This window comes from Chionomys nivalis, chromosome 19 (genome assembly GCF_950005125.1).
Source record: "Chionomys nivalis chromosome 19, mChiNiv1.1, whole genome shotgun sequence".
NCBI classification, from domain to species: domain Eukaryota; kingdom Metazoa; phylum Chordata; class Mammalia; order Rodentia; family Cricetidae; genus Chionomys; species Chionomys nivalis.
The window spans coordinates 37,679,005-37,698,097 of record NC_080104.1 but is presented as its reverse complement, the minus strand read 5'-3'; the positions used below and the strand labels follow the sequence as shown (position 1 = coordinate 37,698,097).

The 19,093-nt window shown below is 44.8% G+C and overlaps 1 protein-coding gene across 1 annotated transcript in view; it reads right to left on the bottom strand.

Annotated features, from left to right (window-relative positions):
* Nck2 (NCK adaptor protein 2) overlaps positions 1–19,093 on the bottom strand; it is a 116,628-nt gene that overhangs the window by 51,452 nt on the left and 46,083 nt on the right. The gene's annotated exons all lie outside the window — the stretch shown is intronic.

Here is a 19,093-nt window from a genome sequence, read left to right as displayed (position 1 = left end):
TTTTCAAGGAGACTCTGTCGTGCTCTGCAGATGTGAATTCACTGGCATCTTTAATCACACTTCCAACCCAGAGGGGACCTGTCTTGACAGTTCACTTGGAGGAGATCTATTAATTCACCCCTAGGATGATAATGCCCCAAAAATGTTAGAAAAAAAAAAAGAAAAGAAAGAAATCCACAGAAAAATTGAATTCTATTTTACTCGAATAGGAAGTGATAATTCAAGCAGAACCATCATAAAGCGTTACAAGGCGAGTTCATAAATTTTGATTTAAAAATGAATCCCTCTCTTTGCATTCTCTAGTTCTATCTCAAGAACTGGATGGTTTTAACAGTGCGATTCACTATAAGGAAAAACCATAAGCAAATACAATGAAAATCCTAGGTGCCTTTCTCTCCATCTGGATGTGAGTTCTTAACCTACCGCTGACACCACCGACCTTACTATGTGACTTAGCTGTGACCCAGCCGACCATCTCTGTATTTCAAAGTTCCAGGTGCTATTCTAGAAGGATGAATTTTTAAATTTTTAACTGAGAAGTGGTGCCTGCCCGAAGCCAGGCTTTCTAAAGACAATTTGTGCTGCAGTTGGATCTAATAACCTTCCAGGACACCCATGAATGCTTCAGTTTTACAGGGTGTTAACTCCCTTGGGGACGACGTAGGTCAGCTTTCCTTTTCTGTAACAAAATACCCAGGATAATAACTGATTTTGATGGAGGAAAGGTTTATTATGGCTCAGGGTTTCGGAGGATTTAGTCAGTGGCAGGCTGTTTCGGGGCTGGTGGCAAGGCAGAACACAATGGAAGGGTACAAGGTAGAGCAACACTGCTAACCTCACATGGGATAGAAAGTGACAGAGAGGAGGTGGCCTGGGTCCCACTATCCCTCTCAGGACACGAAAAAGGGGACCTACCTCCCTTACAGACCAATGGATGTTAACCCTCCTAATGCTGTGACCCTATAATACAGTTCTCATGTTATGGTGACCCCCTGTCATAAAATTATTTTTGTTGCTACTTCATAACTGTAATTTTGTTACTGTTATGAAACATAACATAAATACCTGTGTTTTCTGATGGTCTTAGATGATCTCTGTGAAAGGGTCATTCAACACCCTCCCCCCAGGAGTCACGACCTACATACAGGCTGAGAACCAGTTTTCTAGACCCTATCTCCTTAGGGTTCCCCCAGTTCCTAAAGGTACCAGAGGCTGTAGAGGAAACCTTAACTCACGGTCTTTGGGGGACATTTAAGATCCAAATCATAGCAGGGACACTGAGGGTGATCCTTAATTGGCTTTTCAGACAGAAGTTCACCTGGTCTTTGCACACCTTGCTCCTTCTGAAGGTGAGTAGAAAAGAAATGCCTCTAATAGGAGCAGAGACCCGGGTGCACCATAACCACTGGCCTCAAGCAAAGCTATGAACTGGAAACCCTTGGTGTCTAATGTTTGGACAGGTCCAAACACAGTGCCTGTCAGTACCCCAGGCAAGGAAAAGCAAGAGGGCTCAGGGCATGACTTGAGATGGTAGAGGAGCCGGGATGGTGATTAAACTGCCGAGAAGCCATCCTAAGGTGCCAGAGGCCCATCTTTAGTCAAATGTGAGAAATGTTTACAGCATTTTCCACGAGACAAGCAACGAGCTGCCAAACCATCCACGCACCAAGTATGCACAGAGACAGGAAGAAAGGCCAACTAAGACCTCTCCATGGGTGTAAGTGAAGTTCACTTCTGTCTCTGTTGAATCTGGGACTGTCAGTTTATACAAAACTTTGGGTAAGCAAGAACAATTCAAATCAGGTCTTTAGTAATAACAAGCTATGATCTAAAAACATTGCTGTGCAAAAACTATCTGCCTGCTAGATAATCGCTATCAAGCGCATAGTCACAAGCAGAGTACAAAGACCTCACCAAAGAATTTATTCAAGGATTTCCTGCACGTCGTTATATGGACAGATGAGAAGAATCGAAAGAAAAGTGTGGATATGTGTGTGCTATTTTTAAAAATACATCTGTACTCCCTTAGAAATAAAAAAATAAGATCAACATTTATACTTTATTTATCTTTAAAAAAAAACACTTTAATTTGGACCTTAGTAATATTAACATTTTCCCCTATAAAATCCAAAGGTGGATCCGATATGATTCCCTATTAACACTGATTTTCTTCTGCTCCATCCCTTGGGCTTACCACAGTCTGTTCAAAGGTGTGTAGTGGCGGAGTTTGCTTCAACTCTTAAGAGAATGTTCCAAATTGCAAAACTTAGCCCCAAGGGTTGCAAACCGTGGCAGTGTTCTCACACCCAAGTTCAGGAGTGGGCACAAATAAAAGCTCAGTGCAAGTAGACCTCAACCATTGTTTCTGTTGTTGCTTTGTTTAGGACAGGGTCTATGTAGCCCTGGCTGTTCTGGAGCTCACTATGTAGATCAGGCTAGCTAGCAACTCAAAGAGATTGATCTGCTTCTTTCTCAAGAGCGCTGGGATTAAAGTCACACACCAACACATCTGGCCATTCCAAACTTCTAAAGGCCCGCTGCAGCCTGTTCTGTGTGGTGTGGGACTACTTCCTGCTGATCTAGGGTCTGATATGGATCCCCAATGCTGACATCCATAGCTTCTCTCTAGTTTGGTCACTTGGGGTTAATACAAGGGTCATGTATGCATATTTTATAGGCTTGCTACTGCTGGACATCAGGAGGACCCCCTTGCTTCAGAGATGGCCAACCTGTCCAGGTGGCTACCAGTAAAAGCTAATCTTCAGAAAGCTCTGGAAGGCCATTTTTCCTCCCTGTCTCCCCGACAGACACACAACAATGCGCAGAGAATAACAGGCAGTGGTTCTATTGACACACCCACTGTGCCTGACCTCAGCCTCAGCAAAGACTGAGTACAAAGACCTCACCAAAGAGCTCTGTGCTGGTCAGGATTCAGGTTCTCATTCCAGACTCAGGATCACAGCACTGTACTCCAGGTATGAGGGCTACGTCAGGACAGGAAGTACGGCTGGGGACTCTCCCTTACATCATAGTATTAGCTGCTACGGTCCGATCAGGCCTATGTGTCAAAGGCTTGCTTTCAAGCCTGCACTACTAAGAAGCTGTAGTAGAGCGTTTAAGAACTCTAAGGCTAATGAAAGATAAATAGTGTCCACTGACAGATAAATGGATAAGAAAATACGAGATACGTGCACGCTGGAGAACACCACTTAGCACATGCTACAACATGGGTAGGCTGGAGGACACTATGCTCAGTGAAGAAGCCCAGGCGGAGAAAGACAAACAGTGTGGTGGTGTCAGTGCACAGAACAGCAGGGAGTCTAGATGGGATTCGTGCCACCAGGTGAGACATGGCAGCAAAGACATGAATAAGTTCTGTAGCTCTATTTAAAATGTACTTTAATTTTTAAAAAAAGTGATGTTTTTTAAAAAGCTAATGGTTATAAAACTTAAACATGGAGGTTTCTAATTATTGTAGCTGAATTGAAATGTAATACACGGTGCTGTCTTAATGTATTCTGAAGACTGCCAGAGCAGAGGCGCCCACATTCTTCCTGCATGCCAGACCCCTGGCAACCACGAGCCTGCGTCTGCAGTGTCTTCTCTCTCCTGGAAACATCTTTGTCTCAGCTCCCAACATCACTGTCCACCCAGACCCTCGCTGCTGAGGCATGACTGCAAGGAGGCTCTTCTGGAAGATCGTCTTCCAGTTCCATGGAAACCACAGAGCACAGTCTAACATGTACTCAAGTGTCCGTGGAGGAAGAGCCACCACAAAGAAAATGCAGCTTCCTCTGGGCCGCTGTCCGCGTGACTCCAGACAGAACCTCACACGTTACCAACTTCCAGGTCATTTTTTGGGGAGTCAGGGAAAGGGGGAGATGACACACGGATGGAACAGAGGGGAGGATGGGACAGGGACGTGGGGTGTAGGGTGTGTGTGTGTGTGTGTGTGAGTGAGAGAGAGAGAGAGAGTGAGAGAGAGAGAGAGATCCTATGGCAGCAGCCCAATTAATGCAATTCATAAAGAACCATTCAGATACTGTGTCTGGGCTGAAATCCAATTAAGCCATTTCTGTGTGAATATCCCCAAAGAGCCACCCACTGAGCTCAAGAGGAAATAGCTATAAAATGCTCAGATTAGCTGTGTCAGCACTTCTGAAACTGAAATCAGACCAGAACACAGAGATGGACACGGCAAGCCTTTTTGGCCAGCACAAAGAACCAACAGTCATGCCAAAACCCACCTGGCACCAAGCCAAGCCCCACCCTTGTTCAGCCAGGTCTCAGATACTCCATTTACACACTTTAAAACTCCAACTCTACATGGCAATGTAATATACTGGAGGAACACAGTCAAGGGCTGATTTTGAACTTTCTCTGAATTCATCATTTTATTCATCGGCCTTATAAAGTCTATTTTTGAAATTAGTAAATCCCAAATTTCGCCCCTGCTTTTATGCATGTAATCTGTCTCATGAGAAAACGTGCAAGCAAAGCCAAAACAAAACTAAAACCAGAAAACTCTGAGACAGATTTAGGAAGGGCTCCAGCAATGTATTAAACCAGCCCTTCACTTTGCCATCAGACTGACAACTGGCACACCAGAATGCCTGCAGGTTACACCTGTAGGAACAGGGGTGCTGAGCGTAGGCGCTCAAGAAGCAGAAATGCTCGCAGCCCATCTTCATCCTAAGCAAATCCTACCTGGCTTCTCCATTATCTGTTGCAAGAAAATCTATTAAGAAAAACAAACAAACAAACAAAAAACCTAAAACTTTTAGGTTGGTTCTAAAACAGCTCGGTACTACACAAAGTATCAGCCTTACAGTAAACACTCTATGGAGACAATCCCAATATTAACATAATTGTTTTAGATAAAACCTAAGAAAGTGTATCTAATCTTCCTTCCCAGAGACTGACCTCAAAAGCCAAAAGGGAACTGTGAAATTTCCCAGAGTCACTTTTCAGAGAACTCTCCTAACTTGACAAGCAGAAATAAGGTTCCCCAAGCATCATATCATCACCCCAATGCTATTCTTCTAGATACACTTAAGTTAACTCATTCAGCAAGCACTACGCAACAGACACCAGCCCCGAGCCTGATACTGCCAACCTCTCCAGCAGGGACATTTGCAGGCAGATGAGGCTGCTCCCTGATGCAGGGAACACACACCGGCTTTGGAGTGGATGCTCCATCACATTGCTGAGTTTACAGGGTTTCTCAGGAGATGTGGAAAATAAAGAGAAAAGACTGTCCTGCAGATGTGTAGACATAGATTAAAGAACTCGTAAGTGCCATGCCCACAGGGCTTCTATTGCTGCAAGAAAACACCAGGACCAAAAGAAACTTGGGGAGGAAAGGGTGTTTCAGCTGATCATTCTCAGGTCAGACTCCATCACTGAGGGAAGTCAGGGCAGGAACCTGGAGGCAGGAGCTGATGCAGAGGCCATGAAGAGGTACTGCTTACTGGCTTGTTCCCCATGCTTTGCTCAACCGCTTTCTTATAACACCCAGGACTACCTGTCCAGAGGTGGCACCACCCACAAGAGGCTGGGCCCTCCCACATCAATCATCAATCAAGAAAATGCCCTCTAGACTTAATTACAGGCTAATCCTACAGAGGCATTTTCTCAATTAAGATTCTTTCTTCCCCAAATGACCCTAGCTTGTGTCAAGTTGACAAAACACTAGCCAGCACAGAACTCAATCTTCTTCAGATTCCACCCCGAGATCAAGCCACTGTGCCCCTGAGAGGAAACACAGAGGGCCAGTAATTCGTCAGTTTCAACTCTCTTCGAAGATGCCCACTTTTCTCCTTCCTGATGGGGGGGACCATTTACTAAGCTCTACTTTCCTGGCACTCTTCTCCAAGGTCCCCCAGAGAACACCCACAGAGATTGCACCCTGTACCGGGAAGAACACAGAACGTAAGAACCCACTCGTTCCCCAGTCAAAGCGCAAGGGCTCTCCTACTGACAGCACCCCCAGCCCTTGAATTTCTACTCCTTCTCTGTGATGCCCGCTCTGCCTTCAAGATCACCTCCACCTACAGACAACAAAAATCCAGACGGTCAACCACACTTCCGCAGCAGCAGATGCTGTAAGTTGGCTTTCCGTGACTGTGATAAAACATTGGAGAAAAATCAACTGCTGAGAAGCAGAGGTTTATTCTGGTTCAGCTTCAGAGCATGGGCCTTGGTCAGTTGCTTTGGCATGGGATAGCACGTCCTAGTTGGGGTTTCTATTGCTATGATGAAACACTTACCAAAAGCAAGTTGGGGAGGGAAGGGTTTATGGGTTTACACTTCCACACCATCGTCCATCACTGAAGGAATTCAAACAGGACAGGATTCTGGGGGCAGGAGCGGATGGATGTAGAGGCTGTGGAGGGAGCTGCTTACTGGCTTGTTTCCCATGGCTTGCTCAGCGTGCTAATAGAACCCAGGACCACCAGTCCAGGGGAGGCATTACCCACAATGGACTGGACCCTCCCTCATCGGCCACTAATTAAGAAAATGCTCTACAGCAGCATTTTTATGGGGGCATTTTCTCAACTGGGGTTCCCTCCTTTCACACGACTCTAGCTTGCGGCAAGTAGACATGAGACTAGTCAGCACAGAACATCACAGTGAGAACAGGGATGAAGCGAAGCTGCTCACCTCACAGTGCCAGGAAGCAAAAAATGAAAATGAAGAGCCTGAGGTCTGGGCCCCCGTGTCCTCGTGAAGGGTATGCCCCCAAGTGATCTAACTTGCTTCCTTTAGATGCCAACCTAAACATTCTACCACCTCAAGAAACACAGACCAAAGTCAGACAGAACTTTCTCTCAGACCTGAGCTGGGTTTCAACTTCTTCCTGCTAATCACACACATACATGTCTTGGCTTGTGGTACTGGAGTCTGAAGTCAGGGGCTCTTGTACATAATTCTAAACTAGCACTAGCACACATTATCCAAGGATTCATTTCTGATGGTTTCAGTCACTCCCAATTAACCACAGCATGAGAATATTATTGTCTTGACTCAAGAGAGAACATGTTCATGCCAAATCCTGGAACTGCATGCCTCAAGGCTCACAAGCTAAAGAGGAGAAACAGACCTTGATGCTGACAACCACTTACTGGACATACCCTGGGTGGCATGGGCACGCATTACTACACTCAGTCCGAACAGCTGTGTGGCAGCTCGTTACCCTCATACCCAGCACAGAACTGAGATCGTGTGCACGCGACTGACAGAAACAGGTGGCACAGTCAGAATCCGGTGCCTGCCGCCTTCAGAGTCTGTAACCTTTAACTGTGTTCACTGCCCCTTGTTGATCTAGAGACCAAGGATGACAGATCACACAGATGACCACCACACTGACTCCTCCGGCCATAGGGTGTGTCAGAGGAGGACACACCTAACTAGCTCCACCCATATGTTCACTGGTGCAGACATATCTAATGATATCTCACCAACAGTATTCCCAAATAAGACTCTCCTGTAACCCACTGCCAAACTCTGCATAGGAATGACAGGGATTCTTACAATCTTTCCACAATGTGTTTGACTTGGCTTTAGCCTCTCTAAATACACACACAAACACACACACACACACACACACGTCATTAAAAGTTTCAGTCAAATTTCTCCCAGATATCCTTAACTTGCTCCTTACAACCTACAGTATAGTAGAAATGGGCAAAGACAAGTCCAGGTAGAGACCTGTGAATACATGTGGCCCACTTAGACCTGGGCTGAGGGGAACCACCTGCCCTCTTTCCTATGCTTAACTAATTCAGTGGCCTTCAAGCTGCTATTGTCTTTCTTATAGGTCATCAAGGTACAGCTGGTACAGCTGGTCCTTGGTGTTCATAGGAGGCTATCCCAGGACCTCCTGGCTGTCAAAACCAGATGCTGAAGTTTTGTAAAATAGCTCTCACAAAAATATTGTATCATATTTACATGTAACATATGCACATTCTCCATACATATACCTAGATTATTTATTTACTGGTAAATACTATGTAAGTAGTACTACGTTTATGGAAAAAAAGTAGGCATATGTTCAGTAGACTCAATTTTTGGATCCAAATATTTTCAATCTGGTGTGGGTTGAATCCAAGTTGGCTGCATCTGAGGATACAGAAAACTGATGAAAGTTATTAACTCCAGGCTTTAATAGATTAGTATTCTGTCTCTGTATTTGCTTTACAAAGTTTTCAAAGAGTTCATCAAGTCTACTTTGGTATGGCATGGGAGGCTAGGTAGAAGCTAAAGAAACATTTGGAATAGTAACACAAAAAACGAGACCAGACAGTCACTGAGGGAAAAGTAGCTTCTCAAAAAATGGCAACAATGTGTACACTGGAGGTGAAGGTGAAGACTCCAGAAAAGGAACTCAAAGCACCTATAATTTACTGAAAAAAAATCAAGAGTCACAGAGGGAACACGGAAAACGGTCTTTACCCTTAAAGAAAGTTACAACTAAACCCCAAAATGGCAAAAGAAGAGAAAATCAACAGAATTCAATAGAATAGAATAGAATTCAATTAAACACAAACCTTTTTCTCGCATGTCAATACACCAGAGGTAGATTCAAAAGACAAATTAGAAGCCAGGGGAAAAAAGTGTAGCCATTTGGGACACAAGAGACAAACTTCCTGATCCTGTCAGGGGCCCTGCAAATTGGTAATAAGGTCAAGGTCAAGAAAACAAAGGCAGAGGAAAACAGAAAAAACCTGGTTGTCCACTGTGGAAGAGGCTGGTCTCAAGAGAGATGTAAACTCAAGAACACCAAGACAACAACTCCCATCAACAGAACACCAATATCACTCCCTTCCAAGGTTTGGGGAATAACACGGAAAGAGGAGGAAACCGAATTTAACCGAATTTAAGACTCAGACTACGGGAAGGAGGGCCTTAAGATCTTCTGGGAATGGCAGGCTGCTGCATTCATGAGGTTCCCTACAGGCCAGAACAATATTAGACCTACCATCAACATTCAACCACAGATAAGGGTGGGGCTCATGGGCCACCAACCACTCTCAAAGGAGAATGATCAGCTGTCAATGGCTTTGGGGGAGGGGAGCACTGTTACCAAGGCTTCAGTGAGTAGCACACAAAAACAAGGCTGGGATGGTGAGTGGGACCAAAATGTGCTATATGCACACATAAACTTTCAAAGAATAAACTACTGAATAGAGACATCAACTCTGAGCTGCCAAACTGGCGGGTGGTCTTAAGACCAATACCTGAGCCGCCTCCAGCTGACTGTGTTTAGGGGGAATGCTGGTATTCTGACAAAGCAGGAAAGGAGGAGGTAGGAATTCTCTCAAGTATCTCAGCAATGTTTTGTATATCTAAACTTACTTCAAGATAAAAAGGTAAAAGAAAACAAAATGAAAAACAGTTCGACAATGTTCTGTTGTCCAGGATAGAGAAAGGTCTCATTTGTTGGCAGAGCAGTCCGACCAGGGACAGTGATATGGTGAGATCTGAATGTCTGTTAGCAGGTGACAGAGCACTGGTGTGCTGTGACACACTTCCCACTATAAACCATAATTGTTTCCTGGCTTCTTAACGGGAGACTTCCAAAGGCGGGTTAACAGCTACTGTTTTCTGTCGTGGGATATTATTTTAAGATGTGTTACATCTGTTTATGCTGTGGAACATTTGTTTAATGATGCTAAGATGTGCTGCCTTCTTTTATGTTCCTTTTGTTTAACTCTGTGAAGCTGTGTTACTTTGCCTGTCTAAAACACCTGATTGGTCTAATAAAGAGCTGAATGGTCAACAGCTAGGCAGGAGAAAAGATAGGCAGGGTCGGCAGGCAGTAAGGATAAATAAGAGGAGAAATCTGTAAAGAGGATGGATCAAGGAGTGAAAGGAGAGGAGAGGAGGACTCCAGGGCTCAGCCACCCAGCTACACAGCAAGTCACAGAGTAAGAAGCAAAGATATAGAGAAACAGAGAAAGGTAAAAAAGCCCAGAGGCAAAAGATAAACAGGATAATTTAAGAAAAGCTGGATAGAAATAAAACCAAGCTAAGGTCGGGTACTCGTAAGAAAGAATAAGCCTACATGTGTACTTATTTGGGAGCTGGATGGCAGGCCCCCCCAAAGAGTCCATGGGAAAAAACAAAAACAAAACAAACAAAAACTACAGTTTTCCTGACACATCTACCCAGGAAAGCACAACCAATGCCTCACTGCTTGCTTAAGCCACATCACAGTGTGTTCCCACCTTCTTCTCATCATCCAGACTCATTAATCCACACACACTTAATTACTGTAACCTCAATGGGCTCACTCTAGGCTTCCCATCTGGGCAACCTATAAAAACGTTTTGAGTTTAAATCGAAAATGCGTAGATCTCCTGGTTGTGTTTCAGCTCCTAAATTGGTCTTCACATTTTGAAGCTGTATTTTTATTAATTTGAAATATAATTCACACAGCATAAAAATATGTCATTTGGCAAAGGAGTTGGGCACAGTGGTGCCTTTAATCTCAGTACTTGGGAGGCAGAGGCAGAGGCTAGCAGATCTATCTCTGAGTTCAAGACCAGCCTGGACCTACATATTAAATTCAGGACAACTACAACTACATAGTGCGACCCTGTCTTTAAAAAAAGTAAAAAGTGGGGCTGGAGAGACGACTCAAAGGTTAAGAGCACTGGCTGCTCTTCCAGGGGTCCTTAGTTCAACTCTCAGCACCCACATAGTAGCTCACAACCATCTATAATGAGATCTGGTATCCTCTTCTGGCCTGCAGACATGCAGGAAGAACACTGTGCACATAATAAATCTTTTTTTTTAAAGTGTACAATTCAGTGGTTTTATTTATTCATCAACTATCCTTTGCGGAACAAATGCCTTTAAAAAAGAAACAGAAGAACTGCCCATAAGAAAACATAAACTCAGCCTCTGGGTACTGGGAATACAAGTTCAAGTGTAGTTTATATCAACATGCTATTCTTTCATATAAAATGTTTTTCAGCAAAAAAAATCCACAGTAGATGGAAGAGAATAAACCCTTCCTCAAGTCAATCCGACCTCCACTGAAATCCCAAGGACAGCGGTGTTGAGTCTCCTGGACGCCCAATGACTAATACTGGCTCTGAAGCAGAGGCCAGAAATAAATGTCTTAATAATTGTGCTCTACGAAATGAACTGAATCAGATTAAAACAGCCACCCTCCTCGTCACCCTCCTCAGATGGCCAAGCTGCTAACACCCCCACATGCTCCAGCTTAGGAAACTTGTGAAACCCTAAGTTAGTCCCAAATTAATAAACGAAGTTCACATGGAATCACTGAGTTTCTGGGTAGCAGTCTGTTTTCTTCTTCAGAGCGTGGTGTTTCTGTGGGAAAGCAAGAGCAGACAAGAGGCTGCCATGTGGTCTGGTGGCCAGGAAAGAGTGGGCATCTGCTTGCTTAGCTGCTGGAAATCACAATGAACCTCTCTTGCAGAGTCTAACACAAATTCAAGGGCATCTGGCTTTCCTGCTCGGACACTGCCTCTTCTCCCCGTACCAGAATCCAAAGAGCACGGAAGAATGCCTTACGCTGGTAGCCTGCTACCTGGCCACACCAACCCCCACACCTGGGGGCCATTTTTGTCCCTGCATCACAATGGTTCTACAGGGCTGGTGGGAGCATCTTTGACCAGAACACAGCATAAGGAAAAGTACGTGTCGGTTATTTCCTACCTAGAAATGCACCAGGTGTCCTATTTAAAGAGTCTATCAAAAACCTGACATAGAGATGAAAAAAAGTAGGTCCTGCCGGTAGGTGGTGGCACGCACCTTTAATCTCAGCACTCCAAGGCAGAGGCAGGCGGACCTCTGTGAGTTCAAGGCCAGCCTGGTCTATAAGAGCTAGTTCCAGGACAGCCAAGGCTACAGAGAAACCCTGTCTCGAAAAACGAAAGAAAAAAAAAAACAAAGTCCTCTGCAAGATTCTGATTTTGACCAGACAGCAGTTCAGAAAAAAAAAAAAAGTATCTTTTTTTTTTTTTATTAAAGATTTCCGGCTCCTCCCCGAGACAAGACAGAACATGCTGAGATTAAAAAGGCTGGTGATATATGTTGGGAGGCAAAGGTCTAAAATGAAGAAATTTTTTTTGCCCTAAAAAAGTCAAAAGAAGGTATATTTGAGGACTAAAGCCATTTCTTTTTTTTTTTTTTTTTTTGGTTTTTCGAGACAGGGTTTCTCTGTGGCTTTGGAGCCTGTCCTGGAACTAGCTCTGTAGACCAGGCTGGTCTCGAACTCACAGAGATCCGCCTGCCTCTGCCTCCCGAGTGCTGGGATTAAAGGCGTGCGCCAACATCACCCGGCTAAAAGCCATTTCTTAAGGACTCCCTGGAAACCAGCAGCGCCACACTCAGCCAGGTGCTCAGAGCCAGCAACAGGCACGCTGAAACCCACCCCACTGGAAACCATTTTCTAAATTTGACGATGAACTCTGCCTGTGAACTGCCACCAGGAAGTCGAGAAGCTCTCTACAAACGTACACCTATCTGCAATTCCATGTGTACTGCATTTACTTTTGTCAAAGAGAAATGACCAGCTGGAGAGGGCTTTGTTCTGTGGTGTCATCGCTCCCCCGCCGACATTCACATTCGTTTACTCCATATGGTAGTATGGGCAAGGAAAGCGAAGCCATGCTGTAACTTGTGGAATAGCGTTGAACTAACTGGGCACTCTTCGTTACTAAATCAAGGGGAAATGCCTAGGTAATCCTCAAGCTCCCAAAGAACGACCAGCCCAGACACGTGCACACTGTACATCTCCTCCAGGCCCAGACATGCTCTCTGCAACTAAACTATATTGCAATATTTCCAGCAGCCCTCCTGTAAAGAAAAGGAACACCTCCCCACATCCATCCATGCTTATATACTTGCTTAAATTACTGACTCCATTGAAATGAAACTGAATAGAGTTATTTGACAGTGGGGATGGGATCTAAGAATTATGTCATTAGGTGACTTCCTCACTGAGGGAATACCTACCACTTAGGCAACATAACCCCAGGGGTCCATAATCATGTCTGTGGCTTGGTTGTGTTTCATGAGAGAGTAAAGAGGGGCAATAGAAAACAGGGACGGAGACAGGGAATGCCTGTTCCAACCCAAGCTCTCCAGTACTCACAACCTTCCCTCGCCCCAATCACGGGCATTTATGCAAGACTTTGAATGACCCACCTTCCAGGGAAGAGTGTCTCAAAATCAGCCCTAAAGCCACCCACCTTACAATGCTGCCAACAAGTCAGGTAGTGGACCTCAGCAGGTCTCCTGTGCACCTAACTGAGCCTACTTCCCTGAGCCCCGTGATAACTAAAAGTCGCTTTCCCAAACCACTTGGCTGCATACCAGACTCATCCCAGAAGAAAACAGCAACACAGAACATGTGCTAATTGTTCTCTCTGTACAAAGCTGGGTGAAAAACACACCACTGATATTCTCATGGCTTTTCATATTTTAGATGGCCAGTGTCTTCCTAAAGTCCTAGCTGTAAATGTCTGTCTTTGCTGAAAAGCATCAAAGTGGAAGAGGAAGGAAGACGGGAAGTGAGTGGGGGTTAGGGGTGCGTCTAGAGGGAGGAACACAAGCCTTCAAATGTCTGGGTGAATCTGACAGGCTTCTGTTAGCATCGGCACACTGTCATTTGGGAATAGACAGTGCTTTGTTAGGGACTGTCCCAAGCATCACGGGATACTTAACAGAAACCTCCACTCTGTTTGGAGTTGAAGCAACCAAAAATGTCCCCAAACGCTGTCAAATATCCCTCGGGTGTTAAAATCATGCTGGTGAGAACTACTGAAGCAGACATGTAAATCACAGAAAAAGCAATAAACAGACAGGGATATTCATGTATTTTCTAACTATCTTGGCATATGATTAAAGCATTTAGACAGATGTTGCTGTAATTATCCCGTCTAAAATAACTGAATAAATAGCACATTCAGTGGCTCAATGTCAGGATTAACTCAATTATAATATGCCAGAGTTAGGAGTAAGTCTTGAGACTCTAACTTGGGCAAAGGATACAGAGTACCAGTATGATAGCTTGTTTTTTAAATAGGAAATATTAAAACTGTAACTGTACTTTATATGCATGTGTACACTTGCTTACACTAGAAAACAAAATACCATCTATTTGTTCAAATCCATGATATGGACCACACCAAAAACAACCCTCAAAGTAGACCATGAGCCCTGGCTTGAGAAGGTATGTCGATGCAGATCCAACAGTTTCAGCAAACTCACCCCCACCACACCATGGCATCGTTAATGGGAGAGGGGACCGGGCTGTTCAACTCCTTTATAAAAAGTTATGGTTGTAGCCTGTGCACACCTTCCGTAGACACAACCTACTTCCCTCTAGACGGGGGCTAATACAAACACAATAAGGACCATGAAAATAGTCGTTACCCACAAAGCCGAGGGAAGGACAAGAAAATCTGGACTGGTTACAGGTCAGTCACCACATGTATGCCCAGCAGCACACATGTCAGCAGACACGTGACATTTTCCAGGCAAAGCTGGTTACAGAGGGAGCTGCCTGTGACAGGCCACGAGACGTTTCTGAACACACCTTGTTTGGCATCAGAACCACACAGTTAACAAAATTTACTTCTGGGTATTAGCTTCTGAGTGTCTGAAAACAGAAAGAAATACCTAAATTATATGTTGAGCTGGTGGCATAAACACAGAGGGATCATTCTCAACGGCCCGGAATACAATAATCTGACTATGATTGCTAGTGGGATAAACCCCAAAGACAAAGTATTTTCAGCTGTTTTTGCTACGCACTCATTAGCAATAACATGGACAGCTACTTGAAACATTTATATGTATTACGTATAAATAAAATAATCAAGCCAAAAAGTAATTACATAAACATACCTAGTTATTATTTTCAGAAGAAAGCACACACAACTGTAAAACCAAGACTTTATCATTCTCATTCTGAATTTAAAATGTCAAGTAGATGTATAATACATTTCAAAACAAGCAACCATTTAAAAAGAAAAATCTTTCAGCTGCTGAAAAGGCCTAGACACAATAGCCAAACAGGGGCAACAGGCATCCTCAACTCCCAATGCAGTTCCCAAATTCTATTTTATAAATCCACAATACCATTACTCTTTACAGGACTGCAGCCTCTGCCTGCCGCCGGCGGGCTACATCTGCAGGCCCCAGGCCACAACCCCCTGCCACTAAGGCAGTAACTTTAAAGATTTGAAAAGCAACAGCCCCAACACTTGCGGCTCTCACGGGCCAAAGCTGGCACTCGCAGCAGTCAGAGCATCCACTTCAGAACCATCTCAAACCATGAGTTTATAATACTGCAAACGAGGCCACTGTAAAATAAATGTACTTCGAGTTAAAATGCGATGACCACGCCCACCACAGCACATCCTGCCCAGCGGGCGCCTCCGCAGACTGCAAGCAGCAGTCACCACAAGCAGTCCCAGGGGGATGCGCATTCAATATTCAAAGTACCGTTTCTCCTGGCGGCGGATCACTTTTGTACTACCATCAAGTCAAAAGAGTGAGTCAAACAACCCTAATCCTGGAGACTGTTCTCTGAAAAGCAGATGTGTTTCAGGCGTCAGAAGATGCGGGGAAGCCTAGGCCAAGCACAGTACTTCTCTGGGCACAGTGTCTTCCAAATCTGGGTAGCAGATGTGAAAGGAATAGATCGCCCACCGATGCAATTGCCCTGAGTTATGAATGGGGGTCATCACCCAGGCTATCCACAGGGGCCACTTCCTGGCACTCACATGCACATGTGCGCGCACACACACACACACACACACACACACACATACACCTTCTCACACAATGGAAGAAACAGTCTTGAGAGGAAACAGATCAGATGGGCTCTATATCTGGCAGCTGTTTCTTGGATGACCCCCGTCAGCAAATGCTAGCTTATGGGAAAGCCAAAGAATAAGTTTCTCAAAAATAAATCAATTGGCAATGCAAGAAAGAAAATGGTCTGAAAAATCAGTGGATTGCCCAGCCGAAACTGATGGACTCTATTGCATCTTGGTTTGAACTACATGTACCTAAACGTCTTTGAAGTCAGTTGAGAAGATCTAAACATTGCGTAACTGGTGGTCTTTAAGAAATCATTACTAAAATATCATAATATCTACAGATCTCATGATTTGGCATCTGAATTCCCTTTTAAAATTACATGTGGGCTTAATATAAGAAACAAGCTTAAGAAAAAAAAAACTAAACAAGACTGGCCATAATTAGTAATTGCTGATATTAGAAGATCTGTTCTGTGATTGGCCTTAAAACCTAACACTAGATATGATATTGATAATCAAGAAACCATGAGTCAGAGCACTATATAGTGTGATGGCCTAAGGGACTTTTAAAAACCACTGGGCTGCAAACCACTTTCTACACCTGAAGACCAGCAGAACAAAACCCCACCCAGATCAAACTCACAGCTGATGGTGAGGCTAAAATAGGAAGCTAGGGCTTCCAAAATCTCAACCACCCCCAGCTGTCATGGCATAAAGCATGACTGGGCCTAAGGAGACACCAGGAAATGTGTCAGGTGACTCTGCACAGAGCCATGGCACACTGGTGCTTTAGCTGGCTCTTAGAGTCAGCTTACCAGGACAAGACATTAAGGCGGTTTGAGGCCTTGGTAGTCTATAAACTCCTGCCACTAAAGATAAAATAGATAGAGTTCACTCTACACGTGAGGGTTTATTCTGCGGATGGACACGGTTGATAAGTAATCAATCAATCAATCAATCCGTGTCCTAGCAAAGCACACTAACAATTACAATCCAGTCATGTTTTACACGGACCAAAAACACCCACACTTCAGGGACTGCAGGAAGAGCGGTGTCACCGTTTTGCCTGGATTATAGAAGGGAAAAATTAAACCCCTAACAGCACCAGGTCACTCTCAGCAGGTGTATTATGTCAAGTCAACCAGAAAGTCCCTGTCCGAGGAAACACCTCAGAGTGCTGTATCAACATACAACAAGCTGCTGTGTGTATTCGGAAATGCAGAAAGTCCGAGGACAGCAAGCAAGAACAGCCACAGGCCCACACCAGCTGTGTGGCTGTACTGCACCGTGAAGCACTACCTACCCTATGCTCCCGCCTGCCCAAAAGAGCAGCCAAGAGCTACCAGAACCTTCCTTCTCACTGGACGATCCTTCATCCAAGTAAAAAGAAGTAGAAGCTGACAAGCTTTCGGGGAAAGAGGAAAAAAACATGCCATGTCAGTGTGGCTGGAACTGACTTCGTTTCCGGATGAGATGTGAATTCCATCAGAAATTCCTAGAATTTGAATCCTGAAGGGAAGGACTAAGGAGAGAATGAAGGTGCAGAAATGAAGGTTCCAGAGTCAGGATGCCATCCCCCGTACACCAACTGCTCTTACACTTACGTTATCCAGTGCTATTTCCAGAATCCCCAAGTTTCCTGAACTGTGGCTAGAAAAACCCTCGAGTACCACAAACCATTACTGTCCAATTCCTACAAAGTTCAAATGCCAAGAGCACTGCCCCAGAGGTTTCTATCTAGGGCTGGTGGAATGGGAGGCTGATTGGGGTGGCTTTTTTAAATCAAGCCCTTTGGCCACAGGCACAACTGGCCAGCCATGGGGTACACCAGCTGACTAGTCGCATCTTCTGACAAAATTCAGAAATCAACATTCCAGCCAAGCGCTTTTCCTGGGCATCTGCTAGAGGCAAAGACACCTTACCTGACTGTAGGAGGCAGAGTCCTGCAACCATGACCCCCACCTCTGCCTAATTCTCCCTGGGTGTGCTGAGAACGGAGACCAGAGCACAGGGGTTCCGACAGCTCACCCTGAGATGAAGATGGGCAACGAGAGAGGGCATTCATGCGCCCCATGGACTGCTTGGGCCAGGCAGGGAGCAGCCACACTTCTCAGAGCTCCAGGGAAATGGAGACTCCGGTTGTGGCTGCTCTCAGGTAGGCGGAGGGCAGTAGGCTAACCCTCAAAGGCACTCCGCTTCCACAGTGCCAAGGCCTACCACCTGCCAGCCTGTGATACCGAGTATGTGATACTCACCAGACCCTGCTCTGAGTCAGTCATGCAAGATGAACTAAAAATAGGCAGAGAGAAATTACACAAACAGCAGGAAGTCCAGAGCAGGTCCATCAGTGCAGCGTGCTCCAGCAACTAACTCTAATAACGAGGACTCCCCTCTCTCTCTCTCTCTCTCTCTCTCTCTCTCTCTCTCTCTCTCTCTCTCTCCAAACTCTAATTAACAAGAATATGCTCTCTCTTTCCCCCATCCCCCCATTTTCACTGTCTAAATCCCTTTACTTTTCCTTTTATTGAAAGTAGAATTTTTTCTCACATATGATATATCTTGATTACAGTTCCTCTCCCTCTACTCCCTCCTTACCCCCCACCACCACCCAGATCCACACACTGCCCCCATACCCCCACCTCCCCTCAACCCACTCCACCTGTGTCTCTCATTAGAAAACAAGTTTCTAAGGCAGTGGTTCTCAACCTATGGGTCTTGACTCCTGACCTTTTCACAGGGTCACCCAAGACCATCAGAAAACACAGATTTCAGAAAACATTACGATTTATAACAATAGCAAAATTACAGTTATGAAGTAGCAATGAAAACAATTTTATGGTTGGAGGTCACCACAACATGAGGAATTAAAGGGTCACAGCATCAGGAAGGTTGAGAACCTCTGCTCTAAGGGTGCAATAAATAAAATAAAACAAAATAAACAAAATAAAGATAAAACAATAAAATAAGATAAAACAAAAAGTAACATACAGGAACAGAACAAACAAACTTAAGGAAAAAGAGCCCCCCCCCCTCCAAAGGCGTCTTATCCTCTGGAGTCCTTTGTTTCCCCCATGAGACTCCCTTGGAGCAAATGGAATTTCCTTTTGCAAGTGGTCATCGACTGGAGACAGCGTCTGGTTAGGGATGGTCATGCACCCACTTCTACTTTCAGCTCTTCAGACCTCACCTGGTGCAGACCCGTGCAGGCCCTATGCATGCTGCCTCAGTCTCTGTGAGTGCCTACGTCCATCAGTCCTGTTGACTAGAGGGCCTTGCTGCCTTGG